Here is a 24,617-nt window from a genome sequence, read left to right on the forward strand (position 1 = left end):
CAGTACCTAATTTATGCTCACTCTACTTTCAAACCCTCTTGGCCCCAGCACAGGGTAAATGAAACTGTAGCTTATAGTAATATTTACATATGGGAGTCAATGAGCTGTTTAAACACAGAAAAAGGTTTCAAATTTAGCAAGCCCCCTGACTCTCCCACCCTCTGGCATGTAGTGGGTAGGCCTGCCTGCTCTCTGAGGTCGAGCTCTGCTATCCTGCCCTGGTCGGTGGCAGTATGGCAATGATGATGGTGACGATGATGCCACTGGAACAGGCTGAGCAGTAATTGAATTAAACATCTATTTAATCCCTGGGAGAATCTGAATAAGGTTTCAGGATCTTGGAAGTTCAATTATACTCTCAGTAACTGAGGTGAGATCTGTAGGCAAGGAATGACAAGATCGAGACTGATTGGCTCCATGACCTTAGGAAAGTAATCTAAAGCTTGTTCACAGAGTCCTCATCTTTGAATGTGAACGATATTTCTGGCCTCTCCTATCTTACAGAGTTGGTGTGAGCATCTGCATGAAATGATGGACATTGAAGTGCTTTGTTAGCTGTTGAGACTCTACTGAAATGAAACCCAAGGGTGGGTGCCACTGAAAGAAATAGGAATGAATGCAAACTGGTTTGTGTTGGGAGTTGTACTTGGCACAGCAGAATTTGCCTTTGTCTGTAGGAGAGTCTTAGCTGTGGGAAGCAGGGCTTGGAATGCACTGATATTTATTTCTGCCATCAAATCAGGATTATGAGGCACCTGATCTGTTTAAGGCCGTGTGAGTGGAACCAGGTCCTGCCTTCCAGAAGTTCATGGTTAAATTGTGTTTTCATGGGTCACCTGGAAGGCGAGCTTGTGTGAGAGTGAGGAGAATTGACCCAGTGAATCCTTCCTGCCTCGAGGCCCACCATGTTATTCAAATCAGTCTTGGGGGAAATGCTGTAAAAGAGTGTGTGTGTGTGTGTGTGTGTGTGTGTGTGTGTGTGTGTGCATGTGTGGCGTGCATGCTCGTGTGCGTGAGTTTATGTTGAGAGAAAGAAAAAAGCCAGGAGAGTAGGATGAGTCAGATTTAACCACTGTTTTTTCCCTTTTGAAACTTGTTATGTTCATACACATACAACAGTCATACACTTGCTCAGAAATGTGTGAAAACCACTTAAAATGTGTGAGATGCGGCCCTTTAGAAAGTGTGCCTTCCACCACATTCTCTTGAGCAGTGGAGTAGGTTTGTGAGTGTTCATATCTGTCCTCATCTGTGGGACTTGTATGTCCAAGGTACTAGTTCAGGGCCATTCTGGGCCGACATGTGTGTATAGACTTGTCCTGGATGTGATGGGAACAAGACCATCCAATGTATGATGGGGAATTCTGTTAAACAGGTAGAATTCTGAACCTCTTGGTGGTCCTGGCTGGTCAGTTGCAGGGAGTGACCTTGAATGGACTGGGAAGATCTGGATACACCATGTTTGTGTAGACAGGATACGCAGTCCCTTAGCTTGGTATTTAAAGTTCTCCCAAGTGACCACTTTCTGGATTTACCTTTGTGTGGCCCCTCTGCTCCTCCCAGGTGAGGCTCATCATAGCTCCTCTTCAACATGCTTTCTCCACAACTGCTGCCATGTTTTAGCTCCCCTTTACGTTTCCTGGGACGCTCTCCCAGACTCCTCTGTACGTTTCTTCTTTCAAATCCAGAACAGGTCCCATCTCCTTAGTCTTAACTGTCTGTGAATGGTCTGTTGCCTCACTTCCCAGCTCTGGCATGTAGTACATGCTCAGTACACATTTTTGAATGCATTAATTTGGCTCTTCTCTGTGAAGGCAGCTTGTCAGTGTGTCATTCATCTGCCCAAATTTGATTGTCAGCTTCCTTTGTACAGAGCTGTACTATTCTTTTTGTTGTTTTTCATAACTCCTTCCCCCTGCCTCCCACCACCCCAGTTAGAAGAGTTGTAGTCAAGGTCGTGTAGTCAAGGTCATGCAAGAGCTACACACTTGAACCTTTTCCATGTGATTTCACACAAGGCACACGGCCTCCTTGGGACTTACTTTACATTACTCGACAAGGGGATAGCAGGACCCACCTTGGCTGTATTGAAGGCTGCATGATGATCAGGAGAGAGTGAGGGATGGGAAAGAGTTTGGAAAATAGCAGAGCACAATGCAAACATGAGTTATTCATGGTTTTGTGTCCACGCTGACTGTGCCCTGACATTAAGGCTGGGCGGGTCTGGCCCAGGGCTTCCGGGGTAGGTGTTCTGCTGGTGTCTGCCACTGACCTGGAGTCCAGGACCCCTGAGTCCCGCTCACCCTCCCTGGGCTGCAGTTTCCTCAGCTCAGCTACCCTTTCCAGCCGTGACTGCTGGTTGTGGAGCTGAATGTGTGTGGGGCGTGGGCCTGTGTGTGGACTCCCCACCCCTGTGTGGTTTTCCTAAGCTCGCAGTGCAACAAGGAGCTGGAACAGAGCTACAACAACAAGGAGGATAGTGGATCCAACTATCAGTGCTCCCGGATCCACTGTTTCGGCTTTGACATCACCGGGAGTGACCACCCTAGCCCTCTTTCTTTGTGCCAAGCTCGTTGCTAGATCACCATAAACACTTACTTGGATTGATTAGAGAGGCTATTTGCAGTATTGAAGGTGGCAGAATTATTTCACCTTTTCTAGAGGTGTTGACGTTCAAGGGTAGTTGGCGGTGACTGTACAGAAGGGAGACAGGAAGCCTGGAGGAAGGAAAGCGGGTGCGTAGCCGAGAAAGTGCACAACGGGCCCTACTTTTAAAAGTGCCTGCCTCCGCTGGTTTTGTTGTGGCAGCGTTCAAAGGCAGGAAGACAGATAAGATCGGATTTCAGGATTTTTGTCTGCCCCCTACCTCCGCCCCCAACTTTTGACAACCAAGAGCTTTTCCCCAGCAGGAATGGGTATATTTCAACTTCTGTAATCCCTGCGTCTCGCACAATACTTGGTATTACAAGGTGCTCAATGAGTGTTTGAGTGAATGAATGCCTTCCCAGTTCTCATCACAGCTATAGGGTGTCCCTGTATACATCAAGTCATGGTTAGCAACAGGTTTGATCAGGTAAGAGACACTAATCAATGTGTCTGATTCTAGAAGAAGACGGAGCTTCTTGGAAGAAGGGCCTGCCCTCTGAAGCTGTCCTCTGTGTTCCCCGGCATTCTGCATTTTGCGGTCACCCCTCATTATCCCTGAGTCCAGGAACACCTGAGATTGGAAAGGATTCCAGCCCCGTAGGGCCTTTATTGTGGCCCCCAGTAAGTGATAAATATTCATACTAATTTTGGGCAGTGTCCTTTATCCAGCTGTTTTCCCATGAGTGCCCTCTGTTCCGTCAGGTGGCCGAAGACGGATAACTTTGGCAAAGGGCTTGGCACAAATGGCCAAGTTTACACTGGATCACTGTACTCCGTGTTATCTTGTTTCCCCGATGGTCACTGCCACACAAGAAAGTACTTCCTCTGTGGGCTTTGCCCACCCCCTTCCCTTGACAGAGACCTCTGGGTCTAGTTAAATGTATAAACTGCATTGCAGGAGTGAAGCGGTTTCCATTAAGAACTGGGATCTATGTCCTGGGATCCAGTTCTTCTCCCCCCTTTCAATACTGAAAGCTGCTTCCCATCTGAGAGCTGTCTGGGGACAGACACGTGCAGCTGTGTGCAAACTTCTTTGAGAGTTTGATCTTGCAGGCGTCCCAGTGGCTGCTCTGCCTTGTCTGCTTCCTGGGGGTCTCTCAGTATCAAAGCCACCTGTGGCTCCATCTCACCTCCCTGAACAGGAGGCGCCATTTGTCAGGAGGCCTTGCCACCTTTGGCCCTTTCTTTCCAAAGAAAGAGCCCTGGCCTGGAGTTTTTGTTTCAGCTCAGTTGTGTGACCTTAGGCAAGTCAGTTGACTTCTCTGAGCCTCAGTTTACTCCTCAGTAAACCAAAAGATTGGATGAGGCGCTCTTCAAAGTTCCTGCCATCTGTGTCCTTCCTCTGCATTCTACAGGGAGGGAGGAGCTGCCTCTGTTGGGTGGTGGGGACTCAGGCAGGATGGGTAGGGAGGGGTAGGGGAACGAGATCATGGTGTACCTCCATGGCCACAGTGGAAACTTTGAACCTTGAGCTGTACGCGGTGAGTCCAGGATGCTGAGAAGATGCCGGGCTGTTGGGTAAGCAGAGCCCCTACGGGAAGCAAAGAGTATTATTCAGCCCTGTGGAATGCTGAGGCAGGGCTGAGCTTGGGCAGGGTGGCTGAGAGAATTGTGGCTCTAGCTGTGGGCAGAAATTCATGGCCTTGAAGAATGGCTACTGTATATACCAGTGATAAATATTAGTCACTCTGGCAGCAGAATGAGTTTCCTGTGCTGCATTTTTGGCACTTCCAGAAAAGGGAAAGCCTTTCTCTCTGACAGGGCACAGGAGGGAGAAACAGGAATGTGTCTCTTACCCTGATGCCCTGGCTGGAGATCCCATGGGGTTTTCAGCCTGCCTGAGGCAACACAGGGCCTGCTTATGCCGCCTGTTGCCCTAGGTCAGGCCAGGGTCCGTTGTTGACATCTATGCTGTGCTACGTCTCTGGGCCTTGCTTGAGCATGTCTTGAATCGAAGCCTTCATCTGCACTCATTTCCCTGCCCTCCCTGCCATCTGCACAGCCTCCTCCAGGACTCCCCTTCCCAGTGAAAAGCACCACCACCCAGACCTCAGGAAGCGATCATTTTAGCCTCTTCTTCTCCCTCCCCATCCAGGACATCACCGAGCCCTGTCAGTTCTGCCCCCAGAATATCTAAGTCCATCCAATGCCCCATCTCCATTGCTGCTTTCTCACCCAAATCAGGGTGTTTCTGGCCCCGTCTCCCTCCTACCTGGTCTCCCTGCCTGCACCCTCGTCTCCACTGGGCCCTTTCTACACCAGCAGCCAGCATGTTCTCTAAGAAATGTACCTCTGTCATCGGTCATATCTGCTGAAAATTGTTCAGGGCTTCCTGTTGCCTTGAGGATAAGGGTCTGAATCCCAAACAAGGGTTCATATCGCAACCTCCCAAGCCTACCCTGACCTTATGTTTCTTTCCTCAGGGCGTTTGCACATGCTGTTCCTTCTGCCTGGAGTGCTTGTCCCCATAGTTTTCAGCTAGTGAATGTGAGTCAGGTTTCCCCTTAAATGTCATCTAAGAGAGCCCTTCCTAATTCCCCCCTTCATCCTAACTATCCTCAGTACGCTCTCTCATACAGATTGTTCTTTTCCTTCTGAGACCCTACTCCAGCTTGTAGTTCTAAATCTGTGATTATTTACTGTCTGTGTTCCCTTTGAGGGCAGAGGCCATTTCTTTTGTTCTCTACTATGCTCAGGACCCAGAACCAAGGAGCTCAGTAAATATTTACAGGCATGCATCATACGTGGAGGACACTTACGCTGTGATGGCCCCACACCCGGCTTCCTTTGGGGTCTGTCCCCTGCTCTCCATTACCCACGGAGTAGTCACTGAGCACTGACTCTTCCTGGCTTCACTCTCTGGCATCAAAACTTATCAGTCCCACATCTCAGTCTTTTGCAAGGTGACACTTCATCTGATTACCTAATTCACACTAAGGTGTTAATGGTGCTAATGACATAGTATTTATTACCCCAGGGGACCCAGAACGGTGATATCAAAACATATCATTCCCCAGTGGTTTAAAACTCCTTGGTAGCTTTCCAGGGAGTCCAAGTAGAGTCCAGTCTCCTTAGCTGGGTTCACAGGGCCCCGTCTGCACGACTCGGCTTCTGTCGGCTTCCCTAGCCCTGACTTCCTAAGCCTTAGTCATCGCCCTCTCTCCCACCCAGGGCTCAGCACAGTACCTGGAACAGCCAAGCCCTCAATAAATGTTTACTGAGTGCATTAAAAAAAAAAAAAAAGATTTTAATGAGTCATGCTTAACTGAAGATTTTGGTGTAGTCAGTCGTTGGGCCTTGGATGCCAAAGGAATGACAAATGGTGGGAATTTCAGGCATGGCAACTGTGACAGCCCCAAGGAAACCAAGAGGGGAGTGGGCCTTTCAGAGCCTTGAAATCTCCTCACCTGCTGCACCACTCCCACCACATAAGCACCCTACCCTTCTTCCCAGGGTGAGATTTAATCAGCTCTGCTTTCTGATGTGCCAGAGGAGGGGAGAGCCGCATTGCCATGCCTTCCTGCCCTCCTGATGCAGTCTGTGGTCACCTGCAGGCAGAGACAGATGAAGTCTGTCATTCGGCTGAGAGTAATTTCTGATAGGAGACGGGCTTCCCCCGGCCCTTTCTGCCTCTCTGAGCCTTGCCAAGGTCACTTGGGTTGCCCAGCCTAAGTCACTGCCTGTCGCCGTGGTTGTTGTGTGGACAAGGCCTCCCTCTGTCCCTCCACTTCCCCTCCCTGCCCCATACTCTTGCCCTCACCCACCCCAAAGCCTCGCCCTTCCCTTCCATAGGGATATGGCCTGAGAAAGGAGGAGCCATCTGATTTTGGTTTAGTTTAGGAAAATCTTCCTTTTTGATTTGTTTTAGTGTTAGGTGCAGAGTGGTGACTGTTGTTGAAAATGAATGGGGGATTTTGGCTTCGTTTAGGTTTTGGAAGGGAGGATTCTCTGAGGCTTGAGGCTTCTGTGATACTGACATCTGGTGTGGAAAGTCTTCCTCCCTCATTTAGGTGGCTGGGCCTCCAGGTTACTTCCCCAGCAGCCTCCCTGGATCTTCTCTCCTCTCCCCCTGCCCCTGCACCGTGCCCAGGGTGATCTTTCTAAAGGACAAATCTTGATCTAGCACGTCCCTGGTTAGAACCCTTCCGTCCAGTGGTTCCTAGTGCTTCGAGGATAACTCGCCTTGTCCCTCGGTGTCTGCACAGTGTCCTGTATCTCCTCTCACTTGGCTTTGCCCTCAGGGGCTCCGGTAAGAAGCTTTCCAACCTGGCAGCTACAGACTCTGTGCAGTTGTGTTATTGCTGTAAATGGGCAGGGATTATGCGTTTGTGGAGTGACTGATTTCAAGTACAACTGCTACCACGGCAGAGGTCTGTGAAAATCACTGGAATTGAAAATTATCATGCTTTGCCCCAAAAGGTTGAGAATCCCCACTCTGATGATACTAGAAACCTGCTTTCCTCCCCACCCTGTGCCAAGCCATTTCTTGCCTCCTTGCTTTGCCCATACCAGCCTGGAATGTCCCAAGCCTATTCAACTTGCTTCCTCCAAAACGTAGTCCCAGCTTGATCTCCAGGAAGCAGCCTTCAGATGCCCCCTCCTCCTGGCCACTGCAAATGTGTCCCCCCAACTGCTGAGGCACATGCCTAGGTCTGACACACACCATGATATGTTGAAAACATTGGTTTCTGGGTTATTCTTCTCACAGTCCCAGGCAGCGAGCCCTCAAGGACGGGGGCTCCATGGGACTGGTCTCTGGGTAGGAGGCCAGGACCCAGGTCACTAAGGGCGTGTCACTCATCTGGACCACAGCTCCCTGCCTTGTGGTGTGGGCTCTGTTCTCTGCACTGGACTCATTCTAAAACAGAGCAGAGCATTTGGTCCTTGCATCCTGCCTTGTGGTTTAAGACTTAGTAGATTGAAAATGACAGTTGTGCTCCATTTTCATTTGGAAAGAAAAAAAAGAGTGGAAAACCAGAGATTGCACTGATCTGAAGGTAGAGAGAAAACTGTGGAGATCAAAGAATGTATTATTTATTATGAATGTTACATAGATCAAGGCATGTTTGAAATAGGCTTAATTTTCCTCAAGTTGGCTTTTGTCTCACAATTGAGTTCTTGTTGACAAAGACCAGTTATTATTCATCTTTGTGTCTCTGGAGCCTAGCATGGTGCCTGATAAAGCGTGGTCACTTCACAAATACTTGTCGAATGAATGCATGGGATGAATATGCATTTGGGTATTTTTAATGCTTGATGATTAGAACATTCTCATGGCTTGTTAACTTGTAGGACATAATTTTCATTGTAAGTTCTTTGTGTGTGCAAATGCTTTTTGTGTGGAATGCTTGCCATGCACTGAAAAATGCTTTGTGATAGCAGTTTTGAAAAATTGAGTCATTTTGCCCTGATTGAAGCTGAGTGACCTTGTGCAAGTCCATTTAACCCTCTGGGACTTGTGGCCCTCATCTGTAAAATGGGTAGAAGGTCAGAGTGGACCTCGTGGCTTGAGAGGCTAGTACCCTCATGCTGCATGTAACTGTCACATCCTCCTCTTTGGTGATTGGACACTGACCCTCTCCCCAAGGGTTCCTGCACAGAGCTGGAATTCTCTCTGGTGTCTTTGACTGCATTCCAGTGGGTGGAATGCCTTGTTTCTCAGTAGCAATGAGAAATGTTAATGTGGGGTTATGAAAGCAAGCCAAGAGCCATGGAATAATTAAAACACACACGCACACAAAGAAGGAAAAGCGAGAGGGGAAAACACACTTAATGGACAAGGGATGAGTAAAACCCAATGGACTGAGAAAACCCCAGAGCTGAACTTCACATGACCCCGTGTGCTGCCTGCACTTGCGACACCCCATGCCCCTTGTGCCCCGCCGGCCTGTCAGTGATGTCAGCGGGCCATGGGACCCACAGGAAGCAGGGACTGCCATCAGCCTGGTGGAGCGTGCCAGCCTGCTCCTCCTCCGTGGCCCACTTCCCACCCACCTGGGTCTCCAGATAACGTGAAGCCATCGCTCCCAGGCTCGTCAGCGGGGGAAACCAACTCAGTGCTTCTCAGAAAACAGAACCCCAGCCCATTAGTGATGTCCACGCAGGCAAGAGATGACCAAAAAGAATGTTTGTCTTTTAGGAGTTCTCTGCCTGAAACCAGCAAGTTTCCTTTAGGGGTAGGGTGACTGTGCTTGCTGAACACCTCTAGGTTATCAGTGAATGAAATAACTCATTCTGTGCTTGAGGGTCTAAGACCCAGGGGGTTTAGGAATAAGTAAGATACTGGCTATGTCCTTGGAGTTCTGTGCTGCTTAGGGGATACGACTCAAACTCACAGACATCCGTGGCTCAAATCAAGGCATATGGATGCAGTGACTCTTGGAACATTCAAGAGAGAATCACCACCTCTGCCGGTGGAGGAAAGACCAGGAACTGCCCACCTAGGTTTCCCATGACCCCAGCCTGTAGCGGGATGTGTCAGAAGATTTGGTCTTAGAGGAACTTGGGTTTGGCTAAACAGAAGTGTATGTATATAAACAGAGAGAGATGGGAGTGATGGGGGATAGGCCGCTGACAGCGCCTGGGTAGTCCCTCCGCCTAGGCGACAGCATTGACTTCATAGTGTTGTTGTGAAGTTTGAAGAAGATACAAGAGGGAAGAGGAACGTTCCTTGCTGTGCAGATGCAAGTGCTCATTGTTACTTGTTCTGCCTCTCTGTGTCTGTGACATCCAGCCCTGTGTGGGCTGCCCCTGGTTGCAAAGTGGGCCTCCTGCCATTGAGCAGCTATGGTCCAGCGGGCAGGTATGCCACAGTCATGGAAGCCTAGTTAAATCATTACATAATAGTATGACCAATCTTTTCTTTAAAGAAATTCTTCCTTTTGGAATAATTGTAGATACACAGAAAAACCGTATACAGGTAATACAGAAAGTTCCAGTGTACCCCTGACCCAGATGTCCGTAATGTTAATGTCTTACATTACCACGGTACACATGTCAAAACTAAGAAACAACATTGGTACATTACTGGTAACACAAGTCTGGACTTTATTCAATAAACCTTTTGAAAAATAACAGCTTTATTGCCATATAATTCATATACCATAAATCTACTCTTTTAAGGTATATGATTTAGTGGTTTTTAGTATATTAACGGAGTTGTGCAACTATCATCACTATCTAATTTTAGAACATTTTCAACACCACAAAAAGAAACCTCATACCCATTAACAGTCACTTCCTGCCCATCCCCCTTAACCCTGGCAACTTAGTCTACTTTCTGTTTCTCTGGATTTGCCTCTCTGGAACTGCCTCTTTTGGACATTTCATATAGGTGAAATCATACAATTTGTGGACTTTTGTGTTTGACTTCTTTCACTTAACATATTTTCAGAGTTCATCCATTTGTAGCATGTGTCAGTACTTCATTCCTTTTTATGGCCAAATGGTATTCTGGTGTATGGATATACCACATTTTGTTTGTCCTTTCTTCAGTTGATAGACATTTGAGTTGTTTTCACTTCTTGGCTATTGTGAATAATGCTGCTATGAATATTTGTGTATAAGCTTTTTTTTGTGGACATGTGTTTTCATTTATCTTGAGTAGATACTTAGAAGTGGAATTATGGGGTCATTCGGTAACTTGTTTAACTTTTTGAGAAACTGCCAAATTGTTTTCTAAAGTGGTTGTACCATTTTAGAGTCTCCCCAGCAATATCTGAGGGTTCCAGTTCTCCCCATCCTTGTCAAGACTTGTTGTCTCTGTTTTATTTTAGCCATTCTAGTGAATGTGAGGTGGTATCTCATTATAGTTTTGATTTGCATTTCCCTATTGGCTAATGATATTGATCATCTCTTCATGTGCTTTTTGGCCATTTGTGTTTTTTGTTTGTTTGTTTTTGAGATTGAGTCTCATTGGGACATCCAGGCTGGAGTGCAATGGTGCCATCTCGGTTCACTGCAACCCCTGCTTCCTGGGTTAAAGGGATTCTCCTGCCTCAGCTTCCTGAGTCGCTGGGATTATAGGTGCGTGCCACCACCCCCGGCTAATTTTTTTGTATTTTTAGTAGAGACAGGGTTTCACCATGATAGCCAGGCTGGTCTCAAACTCCTGACCTCAGATGATCCATCCGTCTCAGCCTCCCAAAATGTTGGGATTACAGGCGTAGCCACTGTACCTGGCCTTCCATTTGTATATCTTGTTTGGAGGAACATCTACAAATCCTTTAGCCATTAATTTTATTATTTATTTTTTTCTTTTTTGAGATGGAGTTTTGCTCTTGTTGCCCAGACTGGAGTACAATGGTGCAATCTCAACTCACTGCAACCTCTGCTTCCTGACTTCAAGAAATTCTCCTGCCTTAGTCTCCCAAGTAGCTGGGATTATAGGCACCCGGCACCACTGCTGGCTAATTTTTTTTTTTTTTTTTTTTTTTTTTTTAGCGTAGATGAGGTTTCACCATGTTGGTCAGGCTGGTCTTGAACTCCTGACCTCAGGTGATCCACGTGCCTCGGCCTCCCAAAGTGCTGGGATGACAGGCATGAGCCACCACGCCTGCCTAGCCATTTCTAATTGGGTTGTCTTTCTGCTGTTGAATTATAAGAATTCTTTATATATTCTGGATACAAGTTCCTTTATCAGATACATGGTTTGCAAATATTTTCTTCCATTTTATTTCTTTCAGTTCTGTGGGTTGTATTTTCACTCTCTTGATGGTGTCTTTTGAAGCACAAAAGTTTTTAATTCTAATGAAGCTAAATTTGTTTTACTTTGACCACTTTTGCTTTTTGTGTTGTATCTAAGAAACCATTGCTTAATCCAAGGTCACAAAAATTTACTCCTTTGCATTCTTCTAAGAGTTTTATAATTTTAGCTCTTATATTTAGGTCTTTGATCCATCTTGACCTAATTTTTGTATAAGATGTGAGGTAGGGGTCCAACTTCATTCTTTTGCATATGAATATCCAGATGTCGACACACTGTTTGTTGAGAAGAATGTGCTTTCCCCAGTGAGTTGTCTTGGCACCCTTGTAGAAAATCATTTGACTGTAAATGTAAGGGTTTCTTTCTGGACTGTTAAGATTCTCTTCTATTGATCCATACATCTATCCTCATGATAGTCTTGACTACTATAGCTTTGTAGTATTAATCAACTTTTAAAATATATTTTTCTTTTTTTTTTTTTGAGACGGAGTCTTGCTCTGTCACCCAGGCTGGAGTGCAGTGGCGCGATCTTGGCTCACTGCAAGTTCTGCCTCCCGGGTTCACACCATTCTCCTGCCTCAGCCTCTCGAGTAGCTGCGACTACAGGCGCCTGCCACCGTGCCTGGCTAGCTTTTTTTTTGTATTTTTAGTAGAGACGGGGTTTCACCTTGTTAGCCAGGATGGTCTCGATCTCCTGCCCTAGTGATCCACCCGTCTCGGCCTCCCAAAGTGCTGGGATTACAGGCATGAGCTACTGCGCCTGGCCTTAAAATATATTTTTCAAAATCTGCATTGTTCAAAAAAGAATCCGTGGTAACTCTCAGAAATCCAGTAATTACAACAGTAAATCCAGTAAATACAAATAAAGATAGACAAGGAAACTAGGGGAGAAGACGAGAAAATCAATGGGAAAATAAGATGACATCAGAGTTAATGTTAGCACACAGTATTATGTGTTGTAAGGTTTTGTGAGATTGTTGGAAGTAGCCTGCAAATTTGGCTTTGAGCTTTCTAGCAGCCAAGGGTAAAATGGAAATGCGGTTAATGACAAGATTAACATAGATGTCTGAAAGATTTTTTTTAAAAAATGTCCCGCCTCCAGTATTTTCAGGGATTGAAAATAAGCATATTTCTCCCATAGACCCTAGGAACCTGAGCTTCTTGCGCACAGGATTGGTTCATTTGTGTTAGTTCTTTCCCTTTGGACCAATAGCTCTTCGAGGACAGTAACTGTCTTATTTCCCTCACATCTCCCTGCAGTGTTTAGGACAGAGCACGGGAGATGCTTACAAAATCTTGATTGAATTCTTTTTAAAATTGGGAATGTTTATTACATCCTTTGGCAGCATTTCTGCCACCAGGTTGAGGTTAGTTGGGACCAATTTGGTGGTGGAGAAGTGGCAGGGGCTGCCCTCCTGGCTGCATTTTAGAAGTGTTTTCTTGCATCATGCTTCCTGAGCGCTGGCTAAGCAGTGGAAACATCGAGCTGTTGCGGTCATGTGCCCTTGTCCTGAGAGATGGCGGTCACTTTGGAGTGAAGGTAAGCGGCATTGCTTCACTCGTGTGGAACCCACCCACCTTCCCACTTCCTCAGGGCTGGAGGGTCCTCTCTCTCGCTCACGCCCTCTGACGTGCCTTTGAGACTGCCTGCCCAATGGAACTATCCAGTATATGTGAGGAGGGACCTGGCTAAAACTGAACAGCTTCTCATGGAATTGGGCCCCTCATCACCTACCGTTGTGCGTAGCACAGAGATGGCCATTCTGCAAAGAGGCCTACCAGGATAGCTCCCTCGCTGGGGGCAAGGAACAAGCCACCTTCAACTGATTACATGTCATACTGGGTGGCCCTCTTTGTCCCACACCCAATGAAGAGCTTTACCATTTTTCAGTAGCATCCTTTCTTAAGAGAAACAAAAAATAGATTTGAATACCAACCTTTAAAGGGGTAGTTGTCATTGCTTCACAGTTGACAGATGGGGAAATGGAGGCTCAGGGTGCGTTACCTGCCTGCTGTAAGTCATATGGTGAGTGGGATGCGAAGACCTGACTCCAACCCAGAGAATCTTGACTTTGACTTCATCCTCCCCTCTTTCCACCTGCCAGCACCCAGTCTTTATCTACATTTAGGGGGCTTAAGAGGCCATTCTTTCTATTTTGGGTAACTTCAAACAGGCAAGCACAGTTTTCTTTGAAGTTATCTCTGCCTCCATGTGGGAGACTATCAACAAATAGCTCCGCCTTACCCTCGCAAAAGCACTCTCTGCACGGTCACCCCGGTGCCTGGAGAAGCCTTGTAATATGCCACACATCTTGTTACTGCCTGTGGCTTTTCACACCTCCTGTCTCAAATATTGGAGCTTTTTTGGCTACAGCCCTGTGAGGAAGGCAGTGTGGGTGCTGTTGAGCCTATCTTACCCATATGGGCACTGCATCGTCTAGGGTCGCCCTGTTGGTTGGGATCTGGAGTAAGCCCAGAGGCCAGGATTCTGACTTCGGGTCCAGTGCTCTGCCCTAGCCCTGGAGCAAATGTGTATCAAGTTGCACTGACAATCTTTGAATTCCTGGAACTCGTGCCATGAGCACTTCCAGGAGCACCTTAGCGCTTCGTTACAAAGATGATGAGACCGTAGGAAAGTCTTCTTCTTTTCCCACGGAAGTAGAATGTCACCCACACCCACAGATTTTGTTGTGTCCCTTCAGCACTGAGCTGTGTTCTCAGAACAGAACAGGTAGAATACAGTCAAAATGCAAACAGAATAGCTTCCCTCCACAATCTGCTGTGATGGAAATGTGATGCCAAACAAACAGAAAAGTTGTTTTGGCTCCATCTCTGAGGTCATTTAGTTGCTATTTCCATCTACTTGGAGTCCACATCTGCTGTGTGCTCAGAGCTGTGCTGGTTGCCAAAGAATCCAACAAGAAAAAGGCATGGCCCCCGTTGGGGCGCTTAGTCCCATATTGCAGTGCCCCAAGCCCAGGTGAGAGACATATGCCCTCTGGGGCATATGTGATTTCCTCATCTATAAAGCAAGGAAGATAATGTCTGGTTAACCACCCTCCTGGAGTCATGACAAGGCTGATACAGATTCAGTGGCATTAACTCATTTGTTCATTCAGCACATTTTACTGGCAACTTAATGCTGTGCTGGGCTCTGGATATAGTAGTGAACAAAGAGGAAGCACCCACAAGGGTAACACTGCAAGTGGTAGGAGCCATGCATGAGAAGTCCAGGGAACCTGGTTCCATTTGAGCAAGCAGTGGTGGTCTGGGAAGGTTCCCCCAAGGAAAGGACATTGGAACCAAGTCCAAAGGGTGCGTAGGAGCCATCAGAAGAGCATGTCTCTCATCCCTGGACTTCTGTGGAGAGACTTCTGTAACCACCGTACCCTCTGGAAGCGGGTACAGAAGTCCAGAGATGAGAGAGATGTTTACCAACAGAGAAGACCACCCAAAGGACTTTGTACATCTCTCTAACATCTCCTGTTCAGTTTATCTCAGCTGGCCTTTGCTGAGCACCTGTTAGTTGCCTAGTGCATCCCTAGGTGATGGATTATGGAGATGGCAGTGGTTGACACGGTCTGAGAGCAGCTCCCAGGTAAACCAGCGCACTGTGGTTGATGGGCTGCCTCCAGGTAGAGAGTTGAGGCCCTCCAAGCACAGCCTGGCCATCTGCATCTTCACATTTGCAGTGCCTAGCACACAGTGGAGAAAAGCGATCACTGGACACTTTGTCCTAGGATGCAGATTCGTACCAGGCCTACAAGGCTTGTAGAAATCTTCCCTAACACTGATCATGTGGCATCCGGTAAGGGACCTAAGCTTTTGAATCTTGGATCCATCTCCAGCACAGGGATAACGGTGGCGCCCATCTCATGGCGTGTGTGGACATTGTCTCAATAATGACTGGGATGTGCTGAGCAAGTGCCTGGCTGGAGAAGCGCGTGGTAAAGGGGAGCAGCTGTGATTATTATGGGTATCATTCCTAGTGGTTCTGCAATTAGTCTTGACAGTACGTGCTGCAGGACTTCATACAAGCAGAGGCTGCAGGTGTTGGAAGTGCTCCTTAGAGCCTGTGGGACCTAGATGGGCACAGCGAGGGAGAGTCTTAGGTGGAAGCAAGAAAACTGAGCATCAGGAAAGGAGCAAATTCCCTTGGTGATGGGGGTATCTGTTCTGCATGGAGAATAGATGACTTCTCAGCCATTGGGAAGCCAGCTAACCAGCTTTCTGCTTGATGGTTGTAGAAAAATCCCGTGATTCGTAGTGACAATGGCATGCCAAGTTTGAAGAGCAAAGGTCAGGAGGTGAGAAAGCAGATAAATGCAATGTTTATCTTGAAAGAAGTTGTCAACTGCTTGGAAATCCCCAAGCTTACTTCCTCCAGGAAGCCATTCTGGACTACTACACCCAGTTCTTACAGCTCCCAGGCCCGCCATCTTCCCAGCACTGAAGCACACACTGAAAAGGGCGTTTTTCTGAATATGTCACTGCCTCCCCTTGTGGAGAGAGGTGGCTCCTTGAGGTCTGGGGTCACGGCTGGCATGTTTGGTGGCGTAGCTAGAAAGAGTAATAATCCTTTTTGAATGCACAATATTGACAGAGGCCTCACAGGCTGAAAATGCTAATTAGGACACACAATCAGGTCTTTTGGCCTCAAATCCAGGTGTTTTCGCACCTTGTGGGCCTCATTCAAATGATGACCCCAGGTTCTGCCCGTGGTGAACGAGCAGGCGTGGTTTTGTTCTGTTAGGATATGGCGGGAGAAGAGAGCTGGTTGTCAGAACCAGCAGTGGCTTCAGATCTTAAAAGTCCAACTCCTTCATTTTACAGAGGAGGAAACCTGTGCCCCAAAGCAGGTCCCCCCAAGTTCCAGCCCAGTGCCACCCTCACTGCACAAAGCAGCTGTCTCCTTTTGATCATGAGGAAGCCAGTAGGTCCCCGGTGGAGTTCAGCAGATGTGCCGGGTGTGCGACTCTGGTGGGTGTGAGGATGTTTCCTTTCCTGCTGGGAAGTCCTCCAAGCTCTTGTGAAAGAAATGTGGTTTGTCGAGCATGGATTTTCAAACTTTCTTTATAGACAGCTGTTGTTAGCTTAAAAATGCCTGGAAACATGATCAACTGTAATGTTTTAATGATAACATAGAAGCACATAATCCTAAGCACATGCAACGAGAATGTATGGAACTCTCTAGTAAGAGTCTGAAATTTGGCCGGGTGCGGTGGCTCATGCCTGTTATTCCAGCACTTTGGGAGGCCGAGGTGAGTGGATCACCTGAGGTCAGGAGTTCAAGACCAGCTTGGCCAACGTGGCAAACCCCGTCTCTACCAAAAATACGAAAATTAACTGGGCATGGTGATGGGCGCCTGTAATCCCAGCTACTCAGGAGGCTAAGGCAGGAGAACTGCTTGAACCTTAGAGGTGGAGGTTGCGGTGGGCTGAGATCGTGCCATTGCATTCCAGCCTGGACAACAGAGTGGGACAACAGATTGAGACAACGTCTCAAGCAATAAAAAAGAGAGTCTGAAATTCATTCTTTCAACATGCTTGTGTTGGGTGCTGCCTGGCACAGCACTTGGTGCGCACTAACTCACAGCGTCGGGGAAGATAGGCATGAAACAAGTCATCTGGTGTGGTCACTGCAGTGGGGGAGCCCAGTGAGGGCCTGTCCAGCCCAGCTGAGGGGAGACTGAGAAGGCTAGGTGGCGTAAGTGAAGATAGGGATAGCACTTTCCTCTTCAGAGTGTTTATTACCAGGGTTAGCTAAAGCAGATCTCATGTCTTTTCTGCTACTAAATAGAAGTTCTTGTTTTGTTTGATTTCTGGTGGTCTTTGATATTTTCCAAAAAGGTAATAGCTCATTGTTGAATGAGATCAGGACTGGGGCCAGCAGACTTGGGTCCAAAGGTGTGTCATTTTTATACCAGACTAGAATCGGGTGAGGGGAGATGTAAAGAGATGGCTATTGTCACAGAAAGCACCGGAAAGAGCTCTCCTTAGAAAAAGTGCCTTTCTCTGTGAGGTTTTCATCCAGCATGGGAACACAAAACACCAGTTTAAAATAGCTAGGTAAGGCTTCATGGTCTCTCCATGTGATGTGGGGGTCCTGAGTCGTGACCATCCCATTGTACAGGATAAAATACTGGATTCTGAGCTTGTCTGTCAAGACACAACCCAAATGCTGTCTTCCCTGTGGTGCCTTCCTTGGGAACCCCCGCCAGGTGAGGTTTGCCTTTTCTCTGATGTTGCCTAATTTTTCCTCTTTGTGTCTCTTGAGCTCAGGGACACGCATACCCTGTTGTACCTAGCACAGAATCATGCACAAGCAGGTCCTTGTTAACTGTTGGTGTGTACCAGCAAACATTTATGGAGCACCTATTATAAGGGGCACAGGCCAAGGAGCTGGATAGATGAGCGTGGAGTTTGTGGGAGAGGTCTGAGCTGAGATATACATTTGTGAGTCATCATTGTATGGATGAGGCCAGGCTGGGGAGGATATGAGGGTAGAATGAGAAGGTCCAGACCTGCACCTGAAGAACAGCCCCATTTAGGCAATGCAGGGAGAGACGGAGGAAAAGCAAGATGGTGCACAGTGACATTGAAGGTGAGTAATGAGACCCTGTAGTGAGAGGAAGGGAGCAGCAGTGCTAGATGTTGCAGAGAACCCAGAATGATAAGGCCTGAAAACCAAGTGTTTTAGATTCTGTAACCTGGAGGCCACTAGGTGACCTTAGCAAGGGCAGTCATGGTGCAGTGCTGGGGCTGAAGCCCATTGCAGGGAGGCCTGTAGTCAATGGGAGGTGGGCAGTAGACACAGAGGGCTGGGTTATTCCTGCCACACAGCTGTGCTGGGGCCGTGGCGGGAGGGGGGGGTGCCACAGAGTCAGAGAGGGAACTGGGTAAGGGCTGACTGTGGATGGGAAGCGCATGCAGTGCTTTTAGAGGCCAAGTGAGTGGAAATGTCTATGAAGCAGATGGATGGAACCCTGACTGAATTGTCTCAGACTTGCCAAAGACATCCATAAAATTCAGACCCGCACACACTCGGGAATGGGAAAAATGAATTATTTTGTAAGAAGCTTGTAGTCCAAAGGTAGAATTGCCTAAGAGCTTCTGAAAGGAAAATGTCATGGCAAGTTGGTATTTTTAAAGTGAAATAACATAGGTTGGATTTTTCTAGTAACTTCAAGGGGTAAAGACTTTGGATTTTTTTTTTTTTTTTTTTTTGAGACAGAGTCTCACTTTGTCACCCAAGCTGGAGTACAGTGGTACAATCACAGCTCACTGCAGCCTTGAGCTCCCAGGCTCAAGCAATCCTCCTGCCTCAGCCCCTTAGTAGCTGGGATTATAGGCGTACACTATCACACCTGACTAATTTTTGTGTATTTTGTAGAGGTAGGATTTCACCATGTTACCCAGGCTGGACTCAAACTCCTGAGCCCAAGCTGTCTGACCACCTTGGCCTCCCAAAGTGCTGGGATTAAAGGCATGAGCCACTGTGCCTGGCCAAGACTCTGGGTTTAGTAAGCCTCTTGCAACTCACTAGGAGTGGGTTTCTAGGACCTCTCCACTTTCTTGCTTGTTGTTTTTTTTGCTAGCCATAAGTCCCTGGAGTACACTGGGTACTTTATGGGAGAAAGAGGAACAGTGTGGGACAGACTTTGCCCTGAGCTGCTTCACGTGATGTGGAGAACAGAGGTGATAAGAGCCTGTGGCAGCTCAGGCAGCCCTGCCGTGACCTGGAGTTCAGGAGGGCTATCAAGAATAACAAGACTTACACACATGCCATGCTGTGTCTTTGGGTCAATACGTGGATGATTTTTGGAACTGCCTCTATATATCAAACTCACTTTGGAGATGTAAGGCATGGCCTCTGTCCTGGTGACAGTATCTGAGTGGGAGGCCTGGTAAAATGTCTGTGTTTAGGATGATGAACGCCATAATCTAAGACTGGTAAGTGCCATGGGGTGGTCTAGAAGGGCAGCTGGGCTGGCTGCGAGGAGGGCGGAGGCACTGTGCAATGGTGTTACCTGGGAACACTCTGTGGAGAGTGTGGGAATCTCACCCTGGCGCTACCCCTTTATCCTACAGGTAAGAAATTGGGCCTGGGAAAGGGAAGGGGATTTTTCAAGCCTCATGGCTGCTCCAGGACTTGTAAGACTTTCCTTTAGAGAAACCTTGTCCACCCTCTGGCCCGTGGGCCACATGCGGCCCAGGACAGTTTTGAATGAGACCCTACACAAATTCATAAACTGTCTTAAAACATTATAAGATTTTTTGTTTTTTGTGATTATTTTTTAACTCATCAGCTATCATTGGTGTATTTTATGTGTGGCCCAAGACGACTCTTCTTCCAACGTGGCCCAGGGAAGCTGAAAGACTGGACACCCCTGCTTAGAGAAAGTGCATTTTCTGCTATAAAAGGACCTTGAATCCCCATCTGATATGTTGGGACTTTGTCTTGCATGTTTTCAGGCAGGACACGATTATATCTGTAACATAATAATATGTAAGAATGTGCACTTCTTAGCCTTCGCAGAGAGGCGGGAGGCCTGTTTCCTGCAGCCCCCGCCCCGTCCTGGCTGAGGGGTGGGAGGCAGCTTGCTGGCCAGCCCCGCTGAGTCACCCTCCGGCGTGGAGCCCGGTGGGGATTTCCACGCGGCCCCAGTGTTCTCTTCTCCTCGTTTCCTGTTGGGCTTGTGACGCAGGCTGGCTGCCAGCGGGTGCCGGTGGGCACTCCCGACACAGGCCACTGCCAGCCGGCCTTGTGGGCCCTGAGGGCATCGTCGGTGGCTCTCTCCCCATGAGTGCCTGTGCCTGGCAGGATGTGCCCCGCATCTCAGTTGCACTCTGTTCTGGGTGGGCAGCTCCCAGAGGCCCCTGGGAGGGCTGCAGATGGGCGGGGGGTGGCTGCCTGGGAGGACGGGAGTTTTTGTTGAAGAGAGAGCTTACTCTTGGGGCAGTTTGTACTGGGCGTTTAGGGTTATAAAAACCTAGATTTGCTGAAAACGGCTCTCTTTTATCTTCTGACAAGAACATTTGTGAAGAAAACAAAACAGACCTTCAGCCATTTAGTCTGTACACTGAGAGAATGGTTTCTACAGTATGCCTGATGTCTCTGGGTCTTTCTAACACATCCAGATATGTGCTCGTCAGCCTCCAGTGCCTCCATTTCTTGATACGAGGATATTTTGCTTAAAAAAAAATCTCTTCTGATAGGACCTCTGCATATTCATGCGTGTTTTCCCTCCGGAACTTTGTGTCCCACCACTGTGCTAGGCAGTTTACAAATGTCATCTGATTTCATTCCTGCCACTACAGTCTAAGGCTATGTTGTCTGATACTATCCACCACCCTCATGTGGCTATTTAAATGTTGGTTCGTTAAAATTAAATACAATTACAAATCCTGTCCCTCAGTCACACCAGCCACATTTCAAGTGCACGGGTAGGCTAGTGGCTACCACATCAGTTCATATAGAGCAGTACGTTTTCATCACCACCAAAAATTCTATTGGGTAGCACTGGTCTAAGGTCTGGACATATGTCCCCATTTTGTAGACGAGGAAACTGAGTCCTACAGAGGTTAAGTTGACTTGACCACTTAGAAGAATGAACAAATGAAACCTTTTCATTTTACACATGGAGAAACTGAAGGTTATACTCCCCTTTCCTTCTTAGAAAAGAGAAATTGATCTGTAGGCTTCAGGGACTCTTCAGTTAGCCTGGGGGTGCTGTGCGAGTCAGCTCTTTTGCTGTTCCCCGCAGACCCTGTCAGCTGTGGGTGGCTCGTTTCTCTTGGTTTCCTCACCAGAGTTTGGGAATGAGCAAGTCAGGACTGCTTTCTGCACGGTAATCCTTTGGCCCATTTCCTATCGGGGGATTTATGGAGCTGGTGATCTCTTGGGTTTTTTGGCCATTTGTTAGAGCCAAGAGAGGTCACAGGAAATGATAAACTAGTTTCATTGTCCAAAATACTGAGGTCCAGAGAAGTGAGGGGATGCTGAGGGTCATGCATCTAGCTAAGAGCTGAGCTGGTTGTTAAACGTGTTTTCAAGCCAGGGCTTGTCTGATTTTCTTAGGAAAGTAATCACTCCATGGGCAAGGATAGGTTTTTTTTCACGGAGCAGTGATGTTCCCTGTGGTCCCTATGTAGGGTGGTAAGGAATAGGGCTTTGGGATCCTACAGACCAGGGTTCAAATCCTGGCCCCACCACTTGTAAGTTATGGGACTTCAGACAAGGACTTAAAACATTCTGAGTCCTCAGTTTCTTCATCTGTAAAACAGGGATAAAATACCTCAGCGAATTTGTTTTAAATACTTACGTCCAGGCATGGTGGCTCATGCGTGTAATCCCAATACTTTGGGAGGCTGAGGCAGGAGGATCGCTTGAGGCCAGAAGTTTGAGACCAGACTGGCTAGCATAACAAGAACATAACAAGATCTCATCTCTACAAAAAATTAAAAATATTAGCTGGGCATGGTGGTGTGAGCCTGTGGTCTCAGCTACTCGGGAGGCTACAGCATAAGGTTGCTTGAGCCAGGAGTTAAAGTCTGCAGTGAACTATGATCATGCTGCTGCACTCTAGCCTGGGCAACAGAGTGAGACCCTGTCTCGAAAAACAAAAACAAACAAACAAAAAAAATCAGCCGGGCACAGTGGCTCACGCCTGTAATCCCAGCAGGGAGGCTGAGGCGGGTGGATCACCTGAGGTCAGGAGTTTGAGACCAGACTAGCTAACATGGTGAAATCCCGTTTCTACTGAAAATACAATAAGTTAGTCGGGCACGGTGGGACACGCCTGTAATCCCAGCTACTCGGGAGGCTGAGGCAGGATCAGGAGAATCGCTTGAACCCAGGAGGAGGAGGTTGCAGTGAGCCGAGATTGCACCATTGCACTCCAGCTTGGGCAACAAGAGCAAAACTCCCGTCTCAGAAAAAAAAAAAGGAAAATAAAAATTCTAACATGTTTGAGATTGACTACAATTCCTAGCATAGTGCAAGTGTTAGTAAACAGTAGCCATTAATATTATCGTCACCTCCCAGCATTCTAATTCTATAGTATAGAATCCAGTACATAGGAGGCACTCAGATAGACGGAATGCCCCAAAATTAGGAGACAAGACAAACTTATTTTGAAATAGTCTTTTTTTGACATTTCCAAAGAATATATTCAATGTTTTTCTGCAACATTTGGCCTTCTTTTTAGGTGAAGGACCTCTACATTTAAAGCAGTAGATTCAATTGCTAACCTGAAAAGCTATAATAAAACATCCCAGAGTATCCAAAAAGCCTGGAAACAAAGGGAAAATAGTGTGTCCTGCTTTCCAACTTTTGGATATGCTATAGAATAGACTGAAACAAATCACTGGAAAATAGGTTGTTGTCAGTTTTATTTAGAAGCTTTTGTTCCGTTGGATTTTCATTTTTTATTTTTGAGACAGAGTCTCCCTCTGTCACCCAGGCTGGAGTGCTGTGATGCGATCATAGCTTACTGCAGCCTCAAACTCCTGGGCTCAAATGACCCTCTAGCCTTGGCCTTCTGATTAGCTGGGACTACAGAAGCAGGCCACCACGTCTGACTAATTTTTGGGTTTTTCTGTAGAGATGAGGTCTTGCTATGTTGGGCAGGCTGGTCTTGAACTCCTGGCCTCAAGTGATCCTCCCACCTCAGCTTCCTGACATGGTAAGATTACGGGCATATGCTACCACACCCAGTTTTTTTTGTTCCTTTGAAAGAAGACATTGCTAATGATTGCCCTGGGGTGTCTAGATGACCCCGCCAGCCATCCACCTCTGCAGTTTACACAGCTTGTTGTTCTCTGTAGTGAGAATTAACTTCACAATCTGGGCTCGAGAGGCTGGAGGATTGTCAGTCTTTAGAAAAAAAAAAAAAAAAACTATTATCTTTAGAGAAAATGAACTTGTTGAGGAAGAAGAGTAGACAAATACTTTCTGGAAATATTTTCAAAGGGAATTAGAAAAAGAAAAAGATTTTGGTTGTCCTTTGGTGAATGAGAATATTCATTACTATGTCACACAGCTGACCAAGGTGTCATCCGAGACTGTGTTTGAATAGAAATTAAACAGGACTGACAGTGAAGTTTCAGCTTTTAATTAGCTTTCAAAGGTATACCTCTACCTGTGATGTTGGAGCACCTTGAAAAACCTCACTGCTCTGTGCCTGAATGAGGGGCATCTAGAGGGCTTGGAAGGGAAGATGTGGCACGGGGCAGCCAGGAGAGGCTGGTGGCCAGAAGATGACCCTGATCTTCGTGAATTTACCTGGCATCTGAGCCTGGCCTGAACAATTCAGAAACCTCATTTTGTCAGTCTTGGAGTCAGGGCTCCTGTCTCTTAGCAAAAATCTAAAGCACACATCAAGTGTATTTATTGACAAGTGTAACCACTGTGAGGTTATAACCAGGGTGCTATCTGCTTATGGGCACACCACCCGACCAGCCAAATAGTCAGAGGGCTGGGTGGGTTGGGGAAGGGGAGGGAGGGAGTCATGGGAAGCAGTTGTGCTGTAGCATGGGCTACAGGCCCTGGTGGCTGGGTGCATCCCAGTATTCCATCCAGGCTCACCCACTGGTGGGCCAGCCCTTTCCCTCTGGACAGTTCTTGCTTGGGCACTGACTGGGTTTGCTATTGAACCTCCTGGCCTGGCAGCTCTGGTTGCTGATCCACCCGCTTCTTTCTTTATGAAAATTAAGAGTGGCCCCAGTGTGTGTATGGAGAGCCTCTTTGAAGCGCTGCTGCCTTTCTGTGCCTAGATCCACGATCTTCTCTCCGGGATCACCCCGTTGGACATTTGCTTTCCACCTTCTCCAGTCCCAGTGAATGCATGAACCTCTGTCCTTACTGTTACTGGCTGAGCCAGATGACAGTCCTATGACCTGGCCTCAGGACCACTCTTCTAGCCCCCCGTGGGTGGATGAAGCCAGTGGGAACAGGATGATAGGAGTTAACCACTTTTTAGGCCTCATCGGGCCTTTTCACTTTAATAGCTTAGCAGAGACATCTGTGATGGCTTGCATCCAGAGTGCGTGGTATTTATTTTTGATTTGAAATATGAAAAGCATTTTTTTAAGACAACTGACTCCTCTGAGTCATGCCCATGGGAGCAAACGGCCTGAAATATGAGCTTGTGCTTGCTGGAGGAGGATGACAGAGGAGCCTGCTGCTGGGTTCACTGGTGCTGGGGTTAGGTCACTGCTGGGCTGAAGTGCACTGACCATAAGAGCAACATGTGGGCAAGAGCCG

At 47.4% G+C, this 24,617-nt stretch overlaps 1 protein-coding gene across 3 annotated transcripts in view; it reads left to right on the forward strand.

The window, feature by feature from the left end:
* SMAD3 (SMAD family member 3) overlaps positions 1-24,617 on the forward strand; it is a 130,287-nt gene that overhangs the window by 35,597 nt on the left and 70,073 nt on the right. Inside the window, exon 2 of one of the 3 annotated variants that reach the window (XM_023220780.2) lies at positions 3,107-3,267. The exons of the other annotated variants lie outside the window; for them this stretch is intronic. The gene's annotated coding sequence lies outside the window, so the exon portion shown is untranslated. The remainder of the gene's footprint in view (positions 1-3,106; positions 3,268-24,617) is intronic. 3 annotated transcript variants of the gene reach the window in all.

Source organism: Piliocolobus tephrosceles, chromosome 6, assembly GCF_002776525.5.
Source record: "Piliocolobus tephrosceles isolate RC106 chromosome 6, ASM277652v3, whole genome shotgun sequence".
NCBI classification, from domain to species: domain Eukaryota; kingdom Metazoa; phylum Chordata; class Mammalia; order Primates; family Cercopithecidae; genus Piliocolobus; species Piliocolobus tephrosceles.